Source organism: Acipenser ruthenus, chromosome 16, assembly GCF_902713425.1.
Source record: "Acipenser ruthenus chromosome 16, fAciRut3.2 maternal haplotype, whole genome shotgun sequence".
Lineage (NCBI taxonomy): Eukaryota > Metazoa > Chordata > Actinopteri > Acipenseriformes > Acipenseridae > Acipenser > Acipenser ruthenus.
The window spans coordinates 25,698,102-25,722,649 of NC_081204.1; positions in this window are offsets into that span (position 1 = coordinate 25,698,102).

Below are 24,548 nucleotides of genomic sequence, written 5' to 3' on the forward strand. Positions count from 1 at the left end.
GTTATCAATCTACATGTTGGACTGGTAGAAATCACAGGTTAATGTGGTTCACTAATTATGTAACGCAATATGTTTCTGTTGTTTATCATTATCAACCCCTATGATAATGATTTTGTAAAATGATGGTGTACCACAGCAGGGCATTCAATTTACCTCAACCTATTAAATCACTGTTGCTTTTCTAATGTTGACTGTCTAGGAAAGTAGCTTTTGTTATGCTTTTGTTTTTTTTTTTACTGCTACATGTTTTTGTGAAAGTCTTTCTCAAAAGAGCATATTGAGCAGTTTGAAATGATTTATACAGCTTCTTTCTGAAAATCGTCAAGTGATATTAATCACATTTATACCTGCCTGTATTTCTCAACTGTGATAAATGACAAGCTGTTAGTGATAGATACTGAGCCATCCATGAAATTCTTCATGTGTCCTGAAGAACACGACAGCAAGAATTGGCACAGAATGAAATCTAACAAAAATATCAGGAGTGTGTTCATCCCTAACATATATGAGTCAATTTAAATATAACATACTGTTGTAGTGTAGCTTTTTTAAAATTAACTTTTAAACCGTGTTTTAGAATTTGTACACTTCTTTCTTTTTACTTAAATTGTTTTAACATTATACCATACTGTTTTTATTTTTGATCTTGCTTTCTTTTTACTTTATTTCTCAATACACATGTATATTATATTGACTTTCTTTTGTCTTGCACAGTCCTTTGGAGACTGGAGATCCTTTTTTTTTGTATGAAAGGTGATTTTGATCTTGGACAGCTGTACACAACTCTAGCACCATGCATTCTGCTCATATTCTCCCAGCCTAAATGTGACATTTGTTTTGGCTTTCAGATAAAGCTAAAAAACGGTATTGTTGCTGCTGACTTTGTTACAAAATATAGCTACTTTAATATATATATATATATATATATATATATATATATATATATATATATATATATATATATATATATATATAGTACATTTAGATCATGTCAAATCCATTAACCCACAGCATCACCTTTATATTGCTCATTCAGGCATCATTCCCCAGCAACACAATATGAAATTTATTAAAACTAGCAGTCTATCATGGTGCATGATAATTAATATATTTTAACCTATTCTCATAAAAATGATTCATATCCATCCAAGTTTCTTTTTTAATTTATGATACTGAAGTAGAGTAAAACGTATAATCATCTAAATCAATTCAACAAACATTTCATCAGTGTTATGAAGGCACTAGCCGATCACATAAATTGTACCTTGAATTTATAATTGAGTGTTTTTGAAGTATGATAATACAGTTCAGAGAACAACTGGCATGTTGGTGACATATATCCCCCACACGGCGGTAAATACAAAATTAGACCCTTAAAATTTGCTATAGTAAAAGCATAGCAAAGTGTAATAAAGCACATAAAGCATGGTAAAGCATAGGCAAGCATTGTAAAGAATAGCGAGGTATGGTAAAACATGCTAATAAACATGGCAAACCGCAGTAAACTATGGTAAATACATAGTAGAAACATGAGAAAAGCATAGTAAAACTGCTAAAATACTCTGGTTAACTTTTATAAGGAGGGCTTTCAGTAACACAAAAAACTAGATCTCCATACCTACATATATCACCAAATTATGATACACTAAATAACTTTTCTAAAGAATGTTCCAACCCAGTTTCACGCTTCTCTTGTTCAAAGAACGAACCTCAGCATTGTAAGATGTAAAGTGTAGTGTGGGATGATCGACTGTTTGGCTTAGGATCTCGCCTTCTGGACCAATAGGAGCCGCCCTCGTTTGAGGTGCGACATCCGAAGTCGGTCTGAGGTCACCAAGGCTAGGTGATGGAGGACCACCGACCCCCAGAATGGAGATACAGTTGCAAAGGAGGCGGTGGGGAGGTGGAGGAGAAAGGCTTGCAGAACAAGTATTGGAAGGTAAGCCTGGACTATATAGGTTGAGGAACAAATAGGATTAGCATAGCGAGCTGAGCCTCGCTCCTAGAACTACGGCAAGCCTCTATATATATATATAAAAAACAGACAGATTCTGATACTCTAAATTGCATGTTGTTCTCTATATACAGGTATATGTAAAATGCAAGTGTGACAGACGTCTAGGCAGACTTTATATATCTACTAACTTTGCTAAATAATGTTTTTACCAAATGTCAACACAATTGGGCAAACGGTTGTATATGCAAATGTCTGTAGTGTAACATCCAGTATGTTTGAAAGCTATCTTGTGTGCACTGAACAACATATATTTAGTTCCTTGGTAAAACAAAAACATGGACTGTTGGACTACAAAGGACTAGAATAGCAAACTACAGAACTAGGTGATGGGGTATTAAAACTTAGTAGCTGCAGTAAAAAACAAAGAAATGTATGATTTGAAAATATAAACTCTGCAGATCAGTTAATTTATGTTGGTCCCAAACTTGAACCTCACGTTATATTTATTACAAGTTCACCATATATTTAGTAATAGTAATTCATTCTGACAGTAATATTATTGCATTAACCTTTTGCTAAAGAAAATCTCAAGGACATTTTTAGAAATTACCATGCTATATGACTTTAAAGAAGAAAAGAACACAAGCCATTCTTTAAACATCATCAATAAAAATACATAATGCTTTCCCTGACAAGTGGGTAATTAATTGCAGCATTTAGTCAGAACGTTTTAAAGGACCCTCTTAATCTAATTTTGTTTCCACTCTGATTTGTAAACTACAGGAAAATGATGCACCATTTACCACTGTCCTTTGGTACGACAATGGTAATTTTTCTTCAGCTTTGCACAACCCCCCCCCCAACATTTACAGTGTGATTGAACTGCACCTTAAATAGTGTTGCTGTTACACATGTTATCTCCAATGATAAGACTTAGCCAGAAAATGGTTTTATCTGAAATATCAGTATTGCAAATGTCTAACCCAAGTTCCATTGTTGTCCACATGGATTTAAGCATTTATAATTACAAACAGGTACATTAATATTTAAAACACACATTTGCGGGGGTGAATGATTCACTGTGATATAAATAATTTTGTTTATGTGCTTTCTGACAGGTGACGATTTTCAGCATCTCGACTAAATAATCCATGATCTGGCAAGCTACCACTATTAAGAATGTAATTACATTTAAATCACTATATGGTTTATTTATGTATCAAAATGGGAACAGGTCAGTGAGGTGTTAATGGAAATTATGTTCCACGTCAAGGAATACTTAATAAAATATCTTCAGAAGAACTGCACTGAACAAAGACAGATGAAATAAAGCAGAATGACAAACGCTGGGTTGTTTTCTTCATTGGTATCTGGTGTGATACAGGGTTGATTTTAAAGCGATTATAGAACTCTAAGGCCACGGTCCAGCCTGTATGTATTTCAGAGTTGTTCACTCAATACAGTAAGTCCCCTAGTCATGCCATGCACCCTCTGATTCATGATTTACTGCTGGTGAAAATAACTACACACCCAAATTCTGGATCTCAATTTTAAAACATATTCAGGACTTTCTTTTCATTTAAATTAACTTGAAGACTTTATATTTTGGCTTTTGAAACTGTTTATGTCTTTTTTTTCTTCCATGTAACAGTGTAGCGTTTGTGGTTTCTTGACACAAAAAGCACTTGGTGTCCTTGAATAATCCCATCTTAAAATGTATACACAAGAAACCTGCCCCACAGTTGAAGTGGAACCCCAAATATTATTCATTTATTTATAAAGGCAGGCTGGTTTGCACTACTGTACCTCCATGGGCAATTAGACTTGATTAGTCTTTGCAAGATAATTAGAATGTTCTCATATGCAGCCATTCCACAGAGATTACTGCCTTTAATTGCAGGGAAATTGGGTATGCTGAAAAGGGTGTGACCCAAAGATCACTTTATAGACTTTTGCTTATAACACGTATTTGAGTGGTCTCCCCTCCCCTCTAGGAGTGCCTACTATCAGGTCTCTATAAAAGTTGGTCAGATCTGCTATATTGCCCATTGTGACTGTCCATTTAGAGAAAGTGTGTGCTACATATTTTGGGTGCAATTTTGTTTGTACTGTATACAACAGTAAGATTAAAAGTGCATTGCATCAGCTTGGTTTAAATACAAATCAAGAAATATTCAATGGAAAGGCTTCAAATTATAATATTGCTCCAGAGTTTTGGAGCTCTTGATTAACTGCTTGTCTTGAAGTAATTGTTATTTGGATTACAGTGAAACAAATAACTTAAATACATACTTAATATGATATATAATCTTGACCAGTTTTGTTTAATAACAATAACCGTCACTGAAGAACATTGCCTTGGGAAGCTCGTAGCATCATAAAATAATATAGAATAAAATAACAGCCAACTGTAGACAGCATAATAATACAGATACTACATGATAGAAATGTCAACGCATTGATTTACAACAATGCACTGTACATCAGAATTATTTCATTTTCAATCAAGTAACTGTGCCTGGTAACCGATGGAATAGCTACAATATAATCATTCCTGAGATTACCAGGTGATGCTGCTTGATTAATTCACACTGTGGATGTTATAGTTTTGAAGTTCCTTCTATGGGTATTGGTATAGTCTACACAGGTTTAGGAGATGACAGCGCAGCAGGTGTGGTACTTTAGTAACAATACTGAGATGTGTTGTGTTTGAACTGAACCATGTAACAGAAATGCACTTCACTTGTGATGCTGGTTTAATCTGGGGCTATAGTATAACTGCTTGTCTATAATGACACATTTAGAAGTATAACTGCATAGTTTAATTTATATTTATATGGTGTGGGTTAGATTTGTGCTCTTCCTGTGTACTAATTAAAGCTAATTCGCTAATGACCTTGAGCCTCGTATAATTTAATTTATAAGCCTAATCTTTTGGGAACCTCAGTCCACTGTGTTTTTTAGTGAACAAGTAGTTCAATACAGCAGAATTAAGAGTTATTAAGCAGAAATGCATCACTGTTTAGGTCCTTTTAAAATAGACCCCTGTCTCTAACATTTGAAAATGTTCTGAAAGTTTGCTGGTTTTGGGGGGGGGGGGGGGGGGGGGGGGGGGGGAGTGTTTGACCTAACTGCAGACACCAGCAAAAACTAAGATAACTGTCATTTTACAGATGTCATGTAAGCCTGATGGACCCTGACAAAAACTACCAGCTAAAAGAAAATACAATTAGCAGCCTCAGTGGACAGAGCAATCGTCAATTTATTTGAGGCAGTATATGACTGCAGCTGCTGCCTTACTGCTTATGACTGTAAAGCTATGGTACATTATTTCTTTTGATATATGACTTAAACATTATTCATCTTGGGGTATCATTGAGGAAACTCTGTCACCTCTTCCAGCACCAGCACTGCTCAATCCCAGGCCCAATCCTGCGATGGCGTTCCTACCAGATAAACACTCATTTTAAGAACTTGGAGGGTATATATATATATATATATATATATATATATATATATATATACAGCTCTGGAAAAAATTAAGAGACCACTGCAAAATTATCAGTTTCTCTGGTTTTACTATTTATAGATATGTGTTTGGGTAAAATGAACATTTTTGTTTTATTCTATAAACTACTGACAACATTTCTCCCAAATTCCAAATAAAAATATTGTCATTTAGAGCATTTATCTGCAGAAAATGACAACTGGTCAAAATAACAAAAAAGATGCAGTGTTGTCAGACCTCGAATAATGCAAAGAAAATAAGTTCATATTCATTTTTAAACAACACAATACTAATGTTTTAACTTAGGAAGAGTTCAGAAATCAATATTTGGTGGAATAACCCTGATTTTCAAGCACAGCTTTCATGTGTCTTGGCATGCTCTCCACCAGTCTTTCACATTGATGTTGGGTGACTTTATGCCACTCCTGGCGCAAAAATTCAAGCAGCTCGGCTTTGTTTGATGGCTTGTGACCATCCATCTTCCTCTTGATCACATTCCAGAGGTTTTCAATGGGGTTCAGGTCTGGAGATTGGGCTGGCCATGACAGGGTCTTGATCTGGTGGTCCTCCATCCACACCTTGATTGACCTGGCTGTGTGGCATGGAGCATTGTCCTGCTGGAAAAACCAATCCTCAGAGTTGGGGAACATTGTCAGAGCAGAAGGAAGCAAGTTTTCTTCCAGGACAACCTTGTACTTGGCTTGATTCATGCCAAAGCTGCCCGATTCCAGCCTTGCTGAAGCACCCCCCAGATCATCACCGATCCTCCACCACATTTCACAGTTGGTGCGAGACACTGTGGCTCTCCAGGTCTCCGTCTAACCATTAGATGACCAGGTGTTGGGCAAAGCTGAAAATTGGACTCATCTGGTGGTGCTTCAGCAAGGCTGGAATCGGGCAGATTTGTCTTTGTGAAGGACGCATGAATCAAGCCAAGTACAAGGTTGTCCTGGAAGAAAACTTGCTTCCTTCTGCTCTGACAATGTTCCCCAACTCTGAGGACTGTTTTTTCCAGCAGGACAATGCTCCATGCCACACAGCCAGATCAATCAAGGTGTGGATGGAGGACCACCAGATCAGGACCCTGTCATGGCCAGCCCAATCTCCAGACCTGAACCCCATTGAAAACCTCTGGAATGTGATCTAGAGGAAGATGGATGGTCACAAGCCATCAAACAAAGCCGAGCTGCTTGAATTTTTGCGCCAGGAGTGGCATAAAGTCACCCAACATCAATGTGAAAGACTGGTGGAGAGCATGCCAAGACGCATGAAAGCTGTGCTTGAAAATCAGGGTTATTCCACCAAATATTGGTTTCTGAACTCTTCCTAAGTTAAAACATTAGTATTGTGTTGTTTAAAAATTAATATAAACTTATTTTCTTTGCATTATTCGAGGTCTGACAACACTGCATCTTTTTTGTTATTTTGACCAGTTGTCATTTTCTGCAGATAAATGCTCTAAATGACAATATTTTTATTTGGAATTTGGGAGAAATGTTGTCAGTAGTTTATAGAATAAAACAAAAATGTTCATTTTACCCAAACACATACCTATAAATAGTAAAACCAGAGAAACTGATAATTTTGCAGTGGTCTCTTAATTTTTTCCAGAGCTGTATATATATATATGTTCTGCCATGACCGGCTAGGTTTTAAAGAAATAACATCTGTGTTACAGGGTCAAATTTCAAGGATATTTTGTATTGCATAGCTTTTTTGAAAGTGGTTGTAGGTAATAAAATGATTACATAAATCGTACCTGTTGTGCACTTCTATTTGTAACATAAGTCTCAAATGTGCCGTTTTTAAAGAAATGCATGTTATAGTAAATGATTATTTAAAAAAACATGATATATGTTACTGCACTAAATAAAGAGTTATGCTTACAAGCTATGCTTTCAAATAGTGTTGCACTTCCTTGATCATACTCTACACCTCTTCAACAGTTTATTCCCTGTCATTAATCAGCTGCTTCCCTATTCACTGACATCCTGTTAGCCAGTAACATACTTTGCCCCTGAAGACACTGCTCGGGTAAAATGACCTTGAACGTGTAACAGATATCCTGAGAAAAAGACAATGAAACTCACAACTGAGAAATACCTTCCATAACACCTTGTTAGCGTGTCACTATGGGCAGCCAGGACGGCACCAGCCACCCAGTTGATCCCAAGCTGTAGCTTATTTTTTTATTTTTTTGTTTTGCAAACGCTTATTTTTTCAGTCTTAAGTGGCCTGAACGTGTTTTTAGATGACTTCTTCTATTTCTTTAAGGGACGCTGAAGTTCAGACAGATGCAGCTTATATATTACAGAACATATATCAGGGAGGTCATATTAACTACTCATTTACATACAAGTGTTTGGTACAGCCAGCATTTCTAATGTAGAACTTTAAACAGAGATAAAATACTCATGGTATGCTCTGAAGCATCTTCACCTATGTTTTAGGCTCAAGACACGTCTGCAAGATGGTAGGATTCTGACCTGAAGGTGTGAAACTTGAACAGATTGGGACAAGTACATTTTAAAATTGAATTTCTGCACCTAAGTGTTTCATTAGCAAACCTGTGTTTTCATTTTAAAACACAAAATGTGGCACTACACTAAGTTAAAGTAGTCTATGTTTGTAAGTCATGTTTTTAGACTGTCTTGCAACTGTAAAGTGGAATTGCCCCTACTTCTTTCCTGAGAATAACCAATCAGCTGCTTCCTCTATTGTCTATCAGGCTTTTAGCCAGTAACTTGGTTTAATCCAGAAGACACTGCTGGGGTGAAATGAACAAAGAAGTATAGCTAACAGACTTCCCTTGAAGGCAATTACAAGCAAACTAGGATCTTTCATTAACCTAGCGAGGTATCAGATGTTTAAAAATGAAAATACATGTTTGCTGTAATAAGTGTTTCTTACAGAACTGCACATTTGAGACCTATGAAGCCAATGGAAGTGCAAAATGTGTAAGATTCTTGGAATTATCTTTCTAGCTACAATTACTTTAAATGTGAAAAATAAGATCAAAATGAACATAGTGTAGAGGTATAAAAAGATACAATAGCCCCAGATCTGGAATCTGCACAGTATAATATAGTTGCCAGTGATGCAGTTCTTGGTATTTTTGTCACTGAAGATCCTGCTGTCCAAGTACAGTACTGATCGATGTTCTACACTTTCCTGTGCTTCAATGTAATTGGTGGTCACAGATTAAATGTTTAAAATACATTGTACAATAGCAAAAAATGAAAAAGTATAGAAGCCGTTTGAAAAGTCTGTTTTTTAAATGTTCTGTTGGAGCACTGCCAAATTATGAGGAAAAGAATCCTTGTTTGTCATAAGTAAGAATAATGGCATTGTCCCAGAGTTTACTACAGTAATTGGCCACAACAAGGTAGAATAAGTACAGAGTCTGAGGTGTAGTTTACTCACATTGGAAAACTTGCAATGCACTAATCTATCATGGGGCCTGTCCTATGCTGTACTGTACTACACATTTGGGATAGCCTTTGACACAGTAGTTTGTAATTCTGCTCATCACAGTAAAAAGCAAGGTGACCCCTTGTTATGACTCCATGTCATAAAGGGGATTAAGTGGCAGCATGCAGTCCATGGCATACCCTAGCATGAAGTATGACCCTCTTTGGAAAAAGCAGGGCCCTTGTTTTTGATGATAAATGCTTTTGTCCATTGCACAGCAGACTCCAGTATTGTGGACCAGAGGGAAATCAGATCACTGAAATTGGTGCCCAGCAGACATAATCTCAAAGAATGGCTTGTTTCTGCTGTGGGTTGCGGGCACACACAAGCTTAATGATGGTTGCTTTGGGCTGACTTTGTTCCCCAAGCAGTGTCTGTATATTAGTTTGTACACAGTGTTTCTCAGGAGCCCAAAGTTGTACAGATCATGGACAGTTTACTGTAGGTAAAACTTTTGAGCAACAATAGCATTTGAAAGTATTGATTCTCTACTGTCTCCTGAAATGTCAAACCAGAGGCAATAACTTATCTTTATATTTAATTTTGTAGATCAATGCAACTTCTTAATGGCGTGTGCTCAAGTTCAAGTTGCAAAAATGTGAAGGTGGCAGACAATCAATTTGTGTTTGTGTGCATCCCATAGTAACAGCTAAGGGCATTGTCTTTCCCAAGGTAAGCAGCAATTGTTCTACAGGGAAAACAGCCTCGCTTTACATTCCATGGTATAGAAATGTCAGCAGTGAACTGGGCCAGCACAGCTCCTCAGATTAACTTGAGAAGCTTTTCACCTTTTGTTGGCTCTGGTAACAGAACGATCCCTTTATTAAAATCTAACTGTGTGTCAAACCGAGATGCAGTGGTTTTGAGGTAAAACATGCCCAGGAGACTCACATTTGTTAGATGTTATATTATTGATGTAGATCTAAAACTGCAGCTTAATGTACATCCATACTGCAGTTTTGTTTGTTTATTATTGTCTGGAATCTGTAGTTGTCAACATTTCCACAGAGAAGAAGTCACAGAAGTCACAATGGCTTTCCAAATATAACTCAGTGTATAAACCTTGGAATCAATAGCCAATGGCACAATTTTAATTATTTGTCAGTGTTGATGGGGGAGTAAGTCCTTATTTGGAATGCAATGGTGGGTCTAAATATCACCAAAAAAAAATATCAAAAACTATCCCTAAAACAATGTGCACTTAAAACTTTGTACATTGCACATGCTGTATGTGAGTACTTAGACTTGGTTGGTTCTGTAATAAGAGGCAAGGACAACTATGAGCCATTAGTAGAATGGTAGTATGATGAATTTCCTTGGACTATTGTGGCTCCAGAGAAAACATGCTGATGCAGGCATGTACTGGGAACCACTACACTGTACCACAATGGTTCCATTTTCAAAAATTGACATACCAATGGTAATTATGAGATGTTTAATTACCTCAGAGATTACCACCTGCAAAGATTAAGGCTTTTGAAATACAGTATATCACTTCCATACATCATTTTATTATTACATACTGATAGAGATCAATGGTCATATTAGTTAAGTTTTTTGAGAACTTAATTATGTAATTCATCTCAATTAAAATACAATTGAATCTATTTAGGCAATTACAAAACCTTTAACATGTTTTAACTTAATTTTAATTAAACTAGCAATATTATAAATTACATTACAGTACTACAATATGTGTGACAATTTGTGGCTTTCAATATTTTTGCCCTTAAAAATGCAGCAATTTATTCAAGGCAAACAGTGGCCTTGTGACCGAGTGCTGTTGTTGCAGTGACGTGTGGGTTATGATGTCACGGACCAGGAAGTAAACAGAAACCAAACAATGGATGGCGGTGGTGAAACTGAGCGCTACGGCGCTCAGCTATTTTGTTAAACAAAAGATTAGAACAAACACAAAACAAAAAGGCGCATTGGCCAAACAAATAAACAATTAAGTATCGTGCTGGTGAAAACCAGCATGCTTAGCAGTTGTTTTTAACAGATGTTTTTAGCTCTCCTTGCTCGCTCTTCCTTACTCTCCTCTGTACACTCTCCGCTTTAGCGCGGACAGCTGGAGGCCGAGGGGTTAACTAGCCATTAATTAATTATGACCCCTCGGCCATAGTCTGCACGGGTTTAGTAAGGATGCGTGACTGTCAGCTAGTTAAATAAATCACTAGCTGATCAGTCACACATCCTCACGAGGTTTTTAAACACAACAACAATAACAAATAACAAATCGGCTTTCGCCGTAATAAACATAAATCATAATAAATAAATAATAAACAAAGGGGCAGGACACTCTGCCACACACCATTAAAATAGATACGGGAAAAAGATTGGAATCCTTGATATGGCCAGAGGGTAAGACAATGTGACACTGAAACAGTTTAATTTACTGGACAGACAATATTTCAAAATGTACGGTCTGATCTCAAAATGACAGCCATGTTAGTTCAACATTAAGTTGCTAAAATATAAAGTCCCAAAATGTAAGCTGAGTTATGAGGTCTTGACACTGACAGCTTTGCAAAATTACTGACATAGAGTTATTTTTTCTTATACAATACCCATGATTGAACTTGACAGAGAATCACAGTATACACTTGTGTACCAAGTATTAAGCCAATATCCCATTATATAGTGTTAGGTCTGTATCATGGCCCCAATGTGGCAACCATCTTAGATCACATATCAAAGTGAAAGGTTCTGATATATTTTGTCCTAGGAGTTTCCGTAACACTGATGATATGAAGTCTGCATTTGAAACGATTCATGAGAGAATAGCAGTTGCAGCATAAGTGTTAGCAGGTTTATAAAAACATATAATCTTCCCCTCATGATAATGCTTAATGATGGGAATGTTTATTATCAACAAGATGATATCCCTGAACTACCATTTTCTACCAATCAAATCTAGATGATGTAACTTGTGTCAAAACCTTTTATTTTTTCTCACAAAGGTGTTCTATCGAATTTATACCTGGAGACTGGCTTGGCGTTGATGCAACATTGATTCTTTGCTCCTGTGAGATCGCTCACCTATTTTTAACTTTGGGTTTTGAGCCATAATTATCTTCTGTAAAATGTAGTCCTAGGACAAACCTGTGATGATAAAATGGAATACGTTGGCCTGCAAGCGAGGGAAAAAATATAGCTGGCTACATAACTTTATAAATCAGAATAACCTCTCTGTATATTTTTATTCTTAAATATCTTTATTGAGATTATACTTTAGTTTCACAGTGAGTACCTGTTTTGGCCCAAAGAAAGGCAGACAGGCTCAAACAAAACATTGTATGAAAATACATACATATGCGGTGTGCAGGGCGAGTCATACAGTCAGGGGACAGTGTTTGTGCGGAGTTGCTCCTATTCACTGGGGATGTGTTGCATTGGCTCTGGTGTTCCCATGGGTTCAGGAGACAACATTTGTCAGTTTTCCCTCACCGCACTACAGCGGCCTGTATTGCCAAGTACCAGTTGAGCTCAGATGGACACCTGCAGGGTTAGCCTTTGTCTTTCAAAGCTCACTGACTACCGCTGCCAAGCTCCCAGGTGTAAAGAGATGATTGGCTTGGCGGTGGGATCGGAGGATGTTGTCACACTACACTGTAGTGAGGATAGTGTAAGCTAGTCTATAATTGGTTGTTTCAGAGCTAATGAACAAACAGAGGTCCAGGCAAAGATAAGGTGAAAAAATCTACCATTTAAACTTAGTTGAAACACTTAACTGATGTGCTTGCATTGGTGGCTTCAATGGTAACATGTACTTCCACAGGGGGCTTCAATGGTAAGTCAAGTACTGATTGAGACCTGTATGTGGTGCTGTTTTTTATAGTGGGTGACGGATTGAGGAGTGAAGATTAGTTAGTTTGATTATAAATGAAAAAATAACTAAGAAGAAGAAAGGGAAGACTGAAATGGATATAAGATTAGGCAGGGAAGATCTTATTTTAGTAAAGTGGTGTGACTTTATTAATTCCCATAGTGAATGGTTGTTAATGATCAGTAATGGTCTTAAGTAACTTTAACTACCAAAATGAAAATACTGTATATCTTCAGATATGTTTGTTTTCTTTAAACTGAAAGTAACATCCCTGTCTTGAATAATGTGAACATCTAGTTCATTTCACAAGCTTGAAGATTGGTTGGCCATTTTATAAATTATATTTAACACGTACATAAGTGTGGAAGAGAAACAACATACAGGAATAATTTGCAATGTTAATTAAATGACTTTTCTGGAAAGCAGTTCCAGGTATAAAAATAAATGCAATAATAAATCTTGTTCTTATTGAATAAATTGTTCAGGTAGAAAAATAGCATGATACACTAATTTTGCAAAGCACACAAGAGCAGACTCAGTACAATAACAAAGGTTGTCACTGAAGCACGAACCGTTTTAATCTGACTGGTTTTACAAGACATTTTAATAGATTTAATGTAAACTATGTACATTGAAATACACTGTTATAGACAATTATACAAAGGTTCTAGTCATTTCAGTGTGAGACAAGTAAATACAAAATAGAGATTATTGTACAATTTTCAGACAAGCAGCCTCAATTCTTGCTTTACCCTTTATTGCATTTTGACTCAAACAGTGTTATTTATTTTTACTTTAAGGCCAGTTAATACAGTGCCTAGGGTCCTATGTACAATGTGGAAAGGTGACTGTGTGGTGCGATCTATTTTTTCTGTTGATTAGGGAACTGACCTGTCCCTGTCTCCAGGGACACTTGGGGAGATGCTGTTTCTGTCATGTAGACTAATTGAATTGTAACTTGTTTGTGTAAGGAAACAGAAGTTCACTATTGCTGTTCATACCATTATCCCTATTATTTTTCATTTCTGATACCATCTTTTTGCTCAGTGGGGCTTGCTAGAAAGCTAGGGAGTGTTATGTGTCGGCATAAGAATGTCACGGTTTTATATGGAAATGTTTAAATGGGACACACACTTGCCTCTGATTTAAATTGTAACCATGCTATATTTCTGATATTGTTGAGCCATTAATTGGGCATATTTTCAATGGATAGTTTTCCCAATTTAATTTTGGTATCTTGTTTTCATTCAAATCCAACCACAGAACGAATGTGTGAATTGTGCAGTTCCAAATTACATTGCTAAGCAGATACATAGCTTGAGCTAAATAAGGCAATCACCCAGATTCAGTTGTTTAGTATCTTCCATACATTATACATGTTATATAAATAGAATATTCCATGAACATTCAAATGTAGTATCTGTGAGGATGGCCATAAACAACCCACTCGCCCTTGATTCAGACATCCTCATTCATGGAATAACTAGTTACTAATTAGCTTCCATTGTGTGTCACATGACGTATTTGGATTATTTTAAAACATTTACATTACTTTCTAGGTTGCCATGACTGGGATATGACTGCTACAGCAAGGAGCCAAATATTTGTTTCAACCATACATTACCTAATTGAACCAATGAAACCACTATGTGGGTTTTAATAAATTAAATATTTAATTTATAACCTATATATCCTGGTGTGGAATGGTATTTAAAGACCAGAGTTGTGTATTTATTACATGAATGTGACCTGACGTACATACCCAAGCAGACCAAATATCAATGTGGGTCCTCTGTTCCTATTGTATAGCCAATTCACCAGTGGATCTAGGTAGCGAATGTAGCCAAGTTACAGAACCCTAGAGTTCATCCTGGCCAGTCCCTGCTTTGTAGCAGTAGCATAGCGAGATAAACCAATACAATACTATGTGCATGACATTGAAACCCTAGGAACATGAGTTTGGATGGAAAAGTGCATTATGGGTACCAATCAAGTGTAGCTGGTGCCCAAAACGAGTGAACTAATTTGTGTTATAAATGGGTACTCTCCTAGTGATTTTTCTTTTTTTTTTAAATCCATAACTACAAGCTAAAACAGCATATTTCAAAGTAAACTTACAACAAGAATCGTAAGTCCTTTTCAATTGTACTCTCAAAGGTCATCCTCTCCTTTCTCACAGTATGACCGATAATCTTGGCTTTATGTGCAAAATCCTTCTTGCTATCGATTTGATTAGACTGGCATGGCTTCCACTGTGAAACTTACTCTCACAGCATGTTAGCACAGTTACAAATTTCTGTCGGCCATTCCGTAAATTGTTAGATTGAGGGGTGGTATCTATCTGATCCTCGGAAAATAAATTATTTGCTGATGAATAGAGAGACATCCTATTGTACAAGATTGTTGTGGACTGTTTAAAGCTTCAAAACTTTTTCATTTTCTTTTAAAGCAAAGCCAAGGTTTCAATTGGCCCCTGTGGGCTTTTCAACAATGATTCTTGTAGATGTAATGGCTGAGTGTTACTTGCTGGAAATTATTGCCACAAAGGGAGGTCTTTCTTTTTTTTATTTTTGTGTGAACGTGCTACTGCTGTTTCATTTAATTCAGAAGAAACTCCAGAAGAAAAATATAATTTTCATAATACAGAACCACAGTTCCTTGCCCTTTCTGTCTTTCTTTGACCTTATGGAGTGTATAAAAGTCAAAGCTAACAGCAGCAACAAATACAAATGTATATGTTCTACTTACCATATTGCATTGAACGATATCCTAAGCAGGTAAATGTCAACTTTATTTGGTTTTAGGTTTGTCAATAAACAGCCATTGATTTTTGTCTTTGTTGTTGGAAACCAAATAACTTAATGTTGTTTTAAGGGGTACCCTTCCCAGTTGATCACAATAGCAAACAAAAAGACAATTTCATCTTAATGCATCTTAACCCTTTTCAGGTACAAGGGACATTCGTGTCCCACAAATAAAAATGATGATAACATTTTTTATTTTTGCAATGAGGTGCATGAAACAGGGTTTAAAATGTACTGGCAGGTTGGATCTGGTCATCCAAATGGTCAATTCCCTTGTGATACCATGCACCTCTTACTACCTCATACTTGTATATATAACACAGCTAGTTATGTGGGCTACACAAGGGCTATAAGCCAAGGCTGCTCAGTAATGTGCGTTATACACAGGGTGTATGTTTTATTACAAAAAAATGTTGCATTCTGCTGTCATATATACAGTAAACCATTCAATCATTTAATATATATATATATATATATATATATATATATATATATATATATATATATATATATATATATATAGCCAGCCTGAGCATAAGTTTTGATTACATCTCTTTTTGTAATGGGAGGGATTAAGTATCTGTGTCATATAATGAAAGCAATAAGACTGATTGAGTAGGTTACAGTACAGGGCAATTTTAATTCTATGCTGTCATTTAGCCTGCAAGTTTGATACTTAGGATAGGGATTACTTCTAAATAGGAACCTGTGATCTTACTTTAATAGTAAACTGAGTAAATTATCACAATTAAATACAATAACAAGTTTGTCATTCAGGTTTACAATAGGCAAATTGATTTGAGTACCCTCAAGAGCAATGTGTTCATCACAGTTGGTTTACAGTTTACCTGCATGCTGTTACATCACTGTAAAATAATGTACACTATTTAAAAACATGGAACTTGGATTTGGACTGCCACTGTGTTTATATCTGATAATGCAACTTGTAATATGTTAGTTCTTGCTAGTAGAACTTGGACGAATTTGAAAAGATAAAATGCTGACTGCAACCATAAGCATCTGGGAAGATGTTAGTATCTAACTCTACCAATACAGTCTCCTCCTCAGTGTGTTACTTTTTATCAATTTTTGGGAAGAATTATAACAAATAAATACGTGAAAGATAACAGATAAAAAAACACAAATTAAAAAATTCAAGATACCACTGTAGGGTTAATAAAACGTGCTTTCTACAGCCATCCAATTAAATTAGTTTTAATGTCGCTTCGTTCCGTCCTGCACTCTACGGTAAGTGACAGGCCAGTGCATTGAAGGCATACAGGTCATATTATAATGCAGTACTGGTGAGCTTATAAAACTCAGTGATAAGAATCATGTCTGTTTAAAGTGTTTAGTTCATTAGTATATTAACTCTGCTTCAGAGCAGGCGTCTGTGATAATGTTTCTTTCAATTGAGTGTGCTATGCAGGGGACACAATGCCGCAGAGGTACATTATGAACTGTACAATAGAACAAGTTTATCTGACCCTACATAGCTACTGTAATTCTCTGCCATAACTTCAACCAAAACAGTCTCCATCCCGTATAACACATATCATGGACAGCAACTTCTGACATTGTCACTAATGTCAAATGGGTGCTGCAGTTAGTCATTCATTCCAGTTCTTCTTTTTGTGGTTAATACATTATATAGCAATAACGTTGGACCCGGCTGCTTCATTTTATTGATTACATTTGGATCAAGTTCCTAAACCTGAGGTTGCAGCGCCACCATGTGTTGAACTGAAAAACAGCAAAATGTGTTTTAAAACAATAACTGCATACATGCCAGATTTAGTGGCTAAATACAGAATGAGACTGAAGACACAGAATGCAAATGAAGACCCATAAACTTACCATGTAGTCATGCTGGTAGGTGCATATGCTTATATTTTGTCTGTGAATATGCAGTTACTACTTTGCACGTTGGCTACCTACAACCTATGAAGTTGCTCTCAATTCCCACATACAAGGAGACCGTTTTGAGGTGTCATGATACTTGTTAGATGGCTGGCTCATATTTTTAAGGAGGAGACGATTATCTATTCAGGGATACCAAGATATTTAGTAAGTAAGAGGTCTGTGTAGGTGTACGTTTCTCTTTATGCTTTTAATTTAGTTTACTACTGCATTGAAGACTTCTATTTTCTAAATATGCTGTGGCATTAGACAAGGTTTTCTGGAACAGGGGTATGTGTTTGGTGATGGATTGGGTACAGTAAATTGTAAATATGTAACACCTGATCACTCAGAGGGGCTACAAAACACAGGGTTGTAGTTTTAACATGTAGTCCGACTACACCAGTTCAGTGCGATAAAGCACAGAGCAATGTCTGATAAATCATCAGGTTCAGATATAGAATTAAAATACGGGAAACAATGTCACCAAGAAAAAAAAAACACAGTCAAAAGATGCATATGAAAGCAATGAAAATGTTTTGTTGGACAGCACGGTTAAAAGGAGCAACAACACATTGTTAAAATATACAAGTGGTCAATCCTAGACTTTCCATCATAATTAAGATTTATCAAAACGCCACAGTGCAAACTGCAATATTGCTCTTTTAAAAAGTGCTGAGTGCATTCAGGAAAGGTACGGTTCATTAACCAGGCTTAAAACACAGGATAAAACAAACCATTGTAAAAAAAACACAAAACATTTGACATGTTGTCTGTGCAGGGGAGGGAACATCAGAGTGAGGAAAATATCTGTATAACAATCTCTTTACTTTCCATACCATAGGCTCCAATCAGCTTCAGACAAGCTAAAAATCAAAATTATAAAAATGAAACATACAAGTGGCAAATAAATACATGAAAGATAACAGGGGCATTATCGACACTGTTACAAATACACAAAAAGTACCTTTAGGAGATACAAGAGCTGCACCTAGTGGTAACAAATCTAGATGACACCAATGCTCACCTAATTCTTTTTATTTTGTTTTATGTATGAAAAGACTACATAAACCCTTACTTATTCAACAAATTGAAAATAAAAGAAATGAAAATAAAATACGTAATTTACATGTACCGAATAATCATACCTTTTGCCCCTTTATTAATGGTCTGCCTGAAAATAAAAACTGAATAAACAAGTTTCTAAATTTGCCTTTATACAAATGGGGTGCTTCACAAAAATAGTAACTCTACTGTGCAATTGGATTTCTTAAAAACTGAAATGAAATACAAAAACTATTTACTGTTTATAATTATTTTTCTATACAGTAGATCAGTGAACATTGATGCACACAAACACACCAAAAATACAAATAAACAAATACATTACTACAACAGACACATAGATGTTATATTGAGTTTCCCATCAAGCTGTTGTTAAATAAATCATTTAAACCTCTGCATAGCATTTTTTTAATCTGTTTATTTTCCCATGGTATGTGTTCTTAGTCATCATTTATTACTGCTTTGCACTTGATATTTGACTTGTTTAATAAACTAACCAGGATGTTATACCTTTGGGGACAGTCTCTGAGCCTCATCACTGTGGAAGTTGATGATTTTTAATTAACTATTATAAATCTGACTGTTTTGGGAAATACTTCTATCTAGGTGAATAGCAATCACTGGATGGCTTTATTTTAATAGCTAAAGTCCATATTTCTGTGCATTTGTCACGTATTTTTTTTAATATGACCATACACTATTTTTTTTGTTTTTTAATGTATTTATTTTAAGACTTATCGTAAGTAATTGTAGCTAACAAATTAATTTCTTAAATCCTGTTTTGCTCTTCCATTTGGTCTCAATTGTGCATGCTATTGAAAACACAAAAGCATTCCAGTTCAAAACAAGGTACCTGGCAACACACTAGGTTACAGAAAACTCAGTTCCTATGGCTTATTCGCACTGTATTTGTTCCACTTGCAGTTCCTGGGTCTTTTCACCTCTGCAGTGTCTTCTGGGTCAAAGCATTTTACTGGACAAAAGCATGTCAGTCGAAGCAGCTAATCAGCTAATGGAAGGAATGAAGCCATGAAAAGGGTGAAATGACCAAGTAAGTGCACCTCTAACTGAAAGCATGGCCAGATCTCGGGTTTTAAAATAAAACTACAGTAACTTGAAGCAGTCCCATGACCATGTTGCTGGTTGTTCATTGCCTGATTTACTCTCCTTAGACTGTGCATTCCTTGTTTTCAGTGCTATGCTCTCTGGATGTCAGCAACCTGCTTGGCACTGGAAATGAATAATTCCCTGAGTGTACCTACCATGAAAACCAGCCTCTCACACCTGCTTTCTTATAGTACAGTCTGACACATATTTAAGACCTCCCCAGTCTGCTTTTTTGACTTTAAAGTAGGCTGAGTAGCTTTTAGTCTGTCTCTGTTTCTGTTGTGCACTTCACAGATGTTGTATCTGATCAAAGATCCACATTTGGCACCAGTGGCTCATCTGGAGCTTGCATGCTTGAATCCTGAGTTGTTCATTTAAAACTTTGCATTGACAGAGGGTTAGGAAGGAACATTTCCATCACACTTTAGCCACCCTCACCCTACAAGTCCATAAGGACATTTTCCAGGCTAGGTCCTTATTTCCAGGGCTCAGTAAGCTTGAGCAGCATCCATTGCTTAGATCTGGCAGATTAAAAGAGGCATCAGCGGAATTGAAGATGGCGGCTGATCTTCAGATCGGTATGTGGGTTGAAACTGAATTTGGGCAGAAAAAGGGGGTTAAAAAGTACCATAAAATGTGTGTCTGGATTATTCTGGATGTGTTTAAACAGAGAAGGAATTAATGGTTTTTAATTTAATTTAATCTAATCACAATGGCTTAATCCAAAACCTGTGGTTCTGTTCTTGCTTACTACTTTTTAGTGTTTTTGGTTGACTTTTGAAGAATAAATCAAATTTTTAATTACAAATGTATGACTCATACTGTATATACAGTACAGGTAAAATAATTGTATGGTATTGTATTATATATTTCATAATTTGTAAACCAACTCATATCCACACAATCAACCAGTACTAAAATATGTTCCTAAACTAAATATATGTTTAGAATGACGTTATTTTAGCCCACATGAAAAACTCAAACTTAATATGTTGTAATTTTTAATTCCAGGCATCGTAACAGGAAATGTGAGGTAATATGAAATACTTTAAATAGTTGTATATGTTAGGGTGACCTACGTTACTATTTGATTTTACTTTAGTGTTTTCACTTCATTGGCTCTCCTGTTAAAGATGTAAGGCATGGTGATCCACAGTACTTTACCCCCACGCGGGGAATACGTGTAAAACATAAACGTGTTGATGTAATAAATGGTTTTCTGCTGTTGAGTAATATGAATAAATACATCCTAATAGCAGGCACCTCTGGTTGTAATATTTATATTATCCACAAGATGGTGATGAAACGCAATAAATGGCTTATCTCTCACAGTTTTCACAGTTGAGCAAAATTAATCCAGGAATTGGATCTGGTTGTCAAATCCGGGAGTAGTTAATGTGGTTCAGATGTGATGCATCTTAGTTTTTTTTCAGTGTAGACACACTAAAACTGGACTTGATACTACAGTGCAATTTTTTGACCCGAGCATGTGACTTTACGTGCATGATACATACGCAATCAAACAAGTAGCGTTGTTTTTATGTGTCTAAGTTTGTTTACACACGCTAATGCGGGGTTAAATAACTCATGATAGTAAGTAAGGTGGACTCGAAACCAGCCCAGAAAGTGGATTAGTTAGTTCAGTAGTCAGTTGCACTCAAAGCTACATTAAGGTAAGTATGAACAAAACAGGTTGTGAGTCTTGCTTCATTGCACGCTCAATACCACTGTAAAGTGCTAGTGTAAAATGGTATATGCACAAAAAGTATTTCAGTTAAATTACAACTGTGTGTAACTGTTTTGCAGCCCAGAAACTGAACATGGTTTGACTGGTGAGGCAATGTATTTATTACAATTACTTCAGACCCTGCAAAATTCCATACTATGTTTTAATGAAATGTTGCATGAGGTGTAAAATGTATAAGTCACCCGATGTAATATTAACACGCAATTCTTTTTTTATACTAACTTTTTGTTATAAATAGGAATTCTGATCAGTTTAACTCTATTGTGATAGAGTGAAAATACACTGCACAGAATTCGGCAGATACAGGGTTTTACGCCCTGTCAGTAACAGCCTGATCTCTGAATGAGAATGTGTGCATTCCGGTGATGAGTCTTCAATTAATCAGTTACCTTGCCACCCCCAGTATTAATGCAGAGGATGAGTGTGTTCGGCTGGGATCAACAAAGAATTGCGTTAAAATACCTGTGTGATGGTGCTATACCTCCATAATCCTTTAGATGGCACCAATGCATTTTACAAATCTAACTTTTAAGGTTAGCTGCTTTATGATGATATTTAATCACTTACTTCTCATTAAGGAATGGTCTTTACAGTACTCTAAAGCATTGTGCAATATGGCTATTTATTTTCCTCATTATGTGAAATCAGTTAAGAAGGAAGTAACCTATAAAGGACAGCACTGCGCAAAGTGCAATTTACACGCTTATTGTGAAAGAAAAATGAATACGGGTATTATGTTCGGAGAACTCGATATCTGTTTCAGTTTTCCAGAAATACAGTGCTCACCCTTTATAACGCTGTAGTGGGGAGCCACAGTTACAAGACCGTGCTATTTGTGTTCCGCCTTATAATGAGTATAAAAGGGCTACTGTAGTGGCATTGTGGAGCAAATGGGAGCCACGAACCTACCGTGTTATAACCGATTCTGCACAATAACGGGGCGCGTTATAACGGGTGAGCACTGTTTATCACATTTGATTATTTATTAGAACAGTGATACACTATACTGCAGATTTTAGCATGCACCTTACTATTACACACAAATACTATTTTAAAGTTAAAATTAAAGTAAGCTTACTTAATTCCCTGTTATGCATAGGCAGGCCTAAGAAGTTAATTACTTAATTATTAATTCGTTATCCAAATGTATCCTCTGTGAAAATGGCTGCCTAATCTTTCCCCTTTCTGGCTTTCATTCACATGAACATTGTTTAAATAACTGTTCGTTATTTTAAAGTTTGCTTATCTATGAGCTTTAGGTTCATGTAAATTAATACATGATTATTTGTTTCTTTAACACACTAAAATATACTAAAAAAAATATAACATCCAAAATGATTTTAAATTTCTTCTGTGAGATTTTTGCAAGTATTCAGTCAAGAGAAAGCAGAAAAACGGAGGGAGAACAACAACTGCATACGTGCAGAACAGTCTTAACAAAAAAACAAGGAAGTCAAAGTTTTACAACACTTCTGCTTAGTACAGGAACACTAGCTGAACACATAGGAACAAAACACGCTAGGATCTTAAAACCAAAGAAAACATTTGGCCAGACACAATCAAAAAGCAGTATTTCTACAGTACAACTGATCAGCATTGAAGTTGTTTGTAAACAAAAAGATATGATGATTGTGAATGTAGAAGACATCAAGAGATTCAGATACGACTGTGACGCACAAGTGGATTCCAACGGATTAACCATAAGATCAAAATATGAGATAAGAGATGTTGCTTGCCAGTTTTATAAAGCTACAGGTATTGTTTTTCAGTTTCATGACTAGCGCACAGAACAATTTAGGACATGCAAAGAGAACGCTTTGTGTCATATCGCTTTCATGCAAGTTGCAGAACAACTGACTATTCTAACACTTTTGGAGAGCGTGCAATTATAAAAGCATTATAAAAGCGTACTGCAGTTTATTGTAGTGAAAGCATACATAACAAAGTAAAAAGAATGGTAAATCATGGAGAAAATGTGGCATAACCCTTGCAGAGCAGTATTCAGGTAGCATGATTGTGATGCAGTTTTTATTAGCCATGTGACTTGATCCTTCCATCAGGAGACGTGTTGGTCAAGTATATGGCAGGATTTAGGATTTCCCTTATAAAAGTTTGCTCCAAGATACTACAGGTAGTGAACAAAAAAACGGAAACACCTGGGTAAATGAGGGACACCAAGTATATTGAAAGCAACGGCTTCCACACAGGTGTGGCTCATGCGTTAATTAAGCAAATAACACCCCAGCATGTTTAGGGTCATGTATAAAAATGCTGGACAGGCTTGGTTGCCTATAATTATGGCTGCAAGAGGAGACCTCAGTGACTTTGAAAGAGGGGTGATTGTTGGGGCGCGTTTGGCAGGAGCTTCAGTGACCAAGACAGCTCAACTTGCTGATGTTTCACGAGCAACGGTGTCTAAGGTGATATCGGCATGGAACTCCGAGGGAAAGACATCATCAGCAAAGGGCAACAGTGGGCGGAAGCGCATACTCCAGGATCGTGATATCCGTGCATTATTTTGAAGTGCAATGTAAAACAGGTGAGCAACTGCAGATCAGTTGACTGCAAATTTCAACCTGGGGCGCGAGCAGCCAGTTTCATCAAAAACGGTCCGCCGAGAACTTCACAGAGCAGGATACCATAGTGGCCCAACGCCCTATTAAGTGAATTTACATTGGTGTTTTCATTTTTTGTTCACTACCTGTATATACATTGCAGGTAAGTATGGTTAGGCATGGTAGAAACACAATTTGATTGGAACCTGTGACCTAAACACAGTACAGAAGATAGCGACTGCGCATTTTATTTCACACAATCATCATTTTACAAACTGAATGCGCAAAAAAAAAGTTTCTAACGTAAACAAAAATAAAAGGAACATTCTTCACATTTTGTACTCTTTCCGTCTGGCAAGTATAGTTAAAAAGAAAGAGTAAACAGACTGTACTATAAAAGTGTTGTGACTAAAATTGATAGCTTTGAAGGAGATACATTTAGCAACATGAACCCTTATCACTTCTCAGCATTACAATAAACACATTCTATTATCGTTAAGTGATAAGCCGCAGTAAAACAAAATGTGCAGATACTTTAAATGGAACAGTGTAAAGTACATATGCAGAATACAAAGCAATTAAGAACTTCAAGGTGAAGTGCCCTAT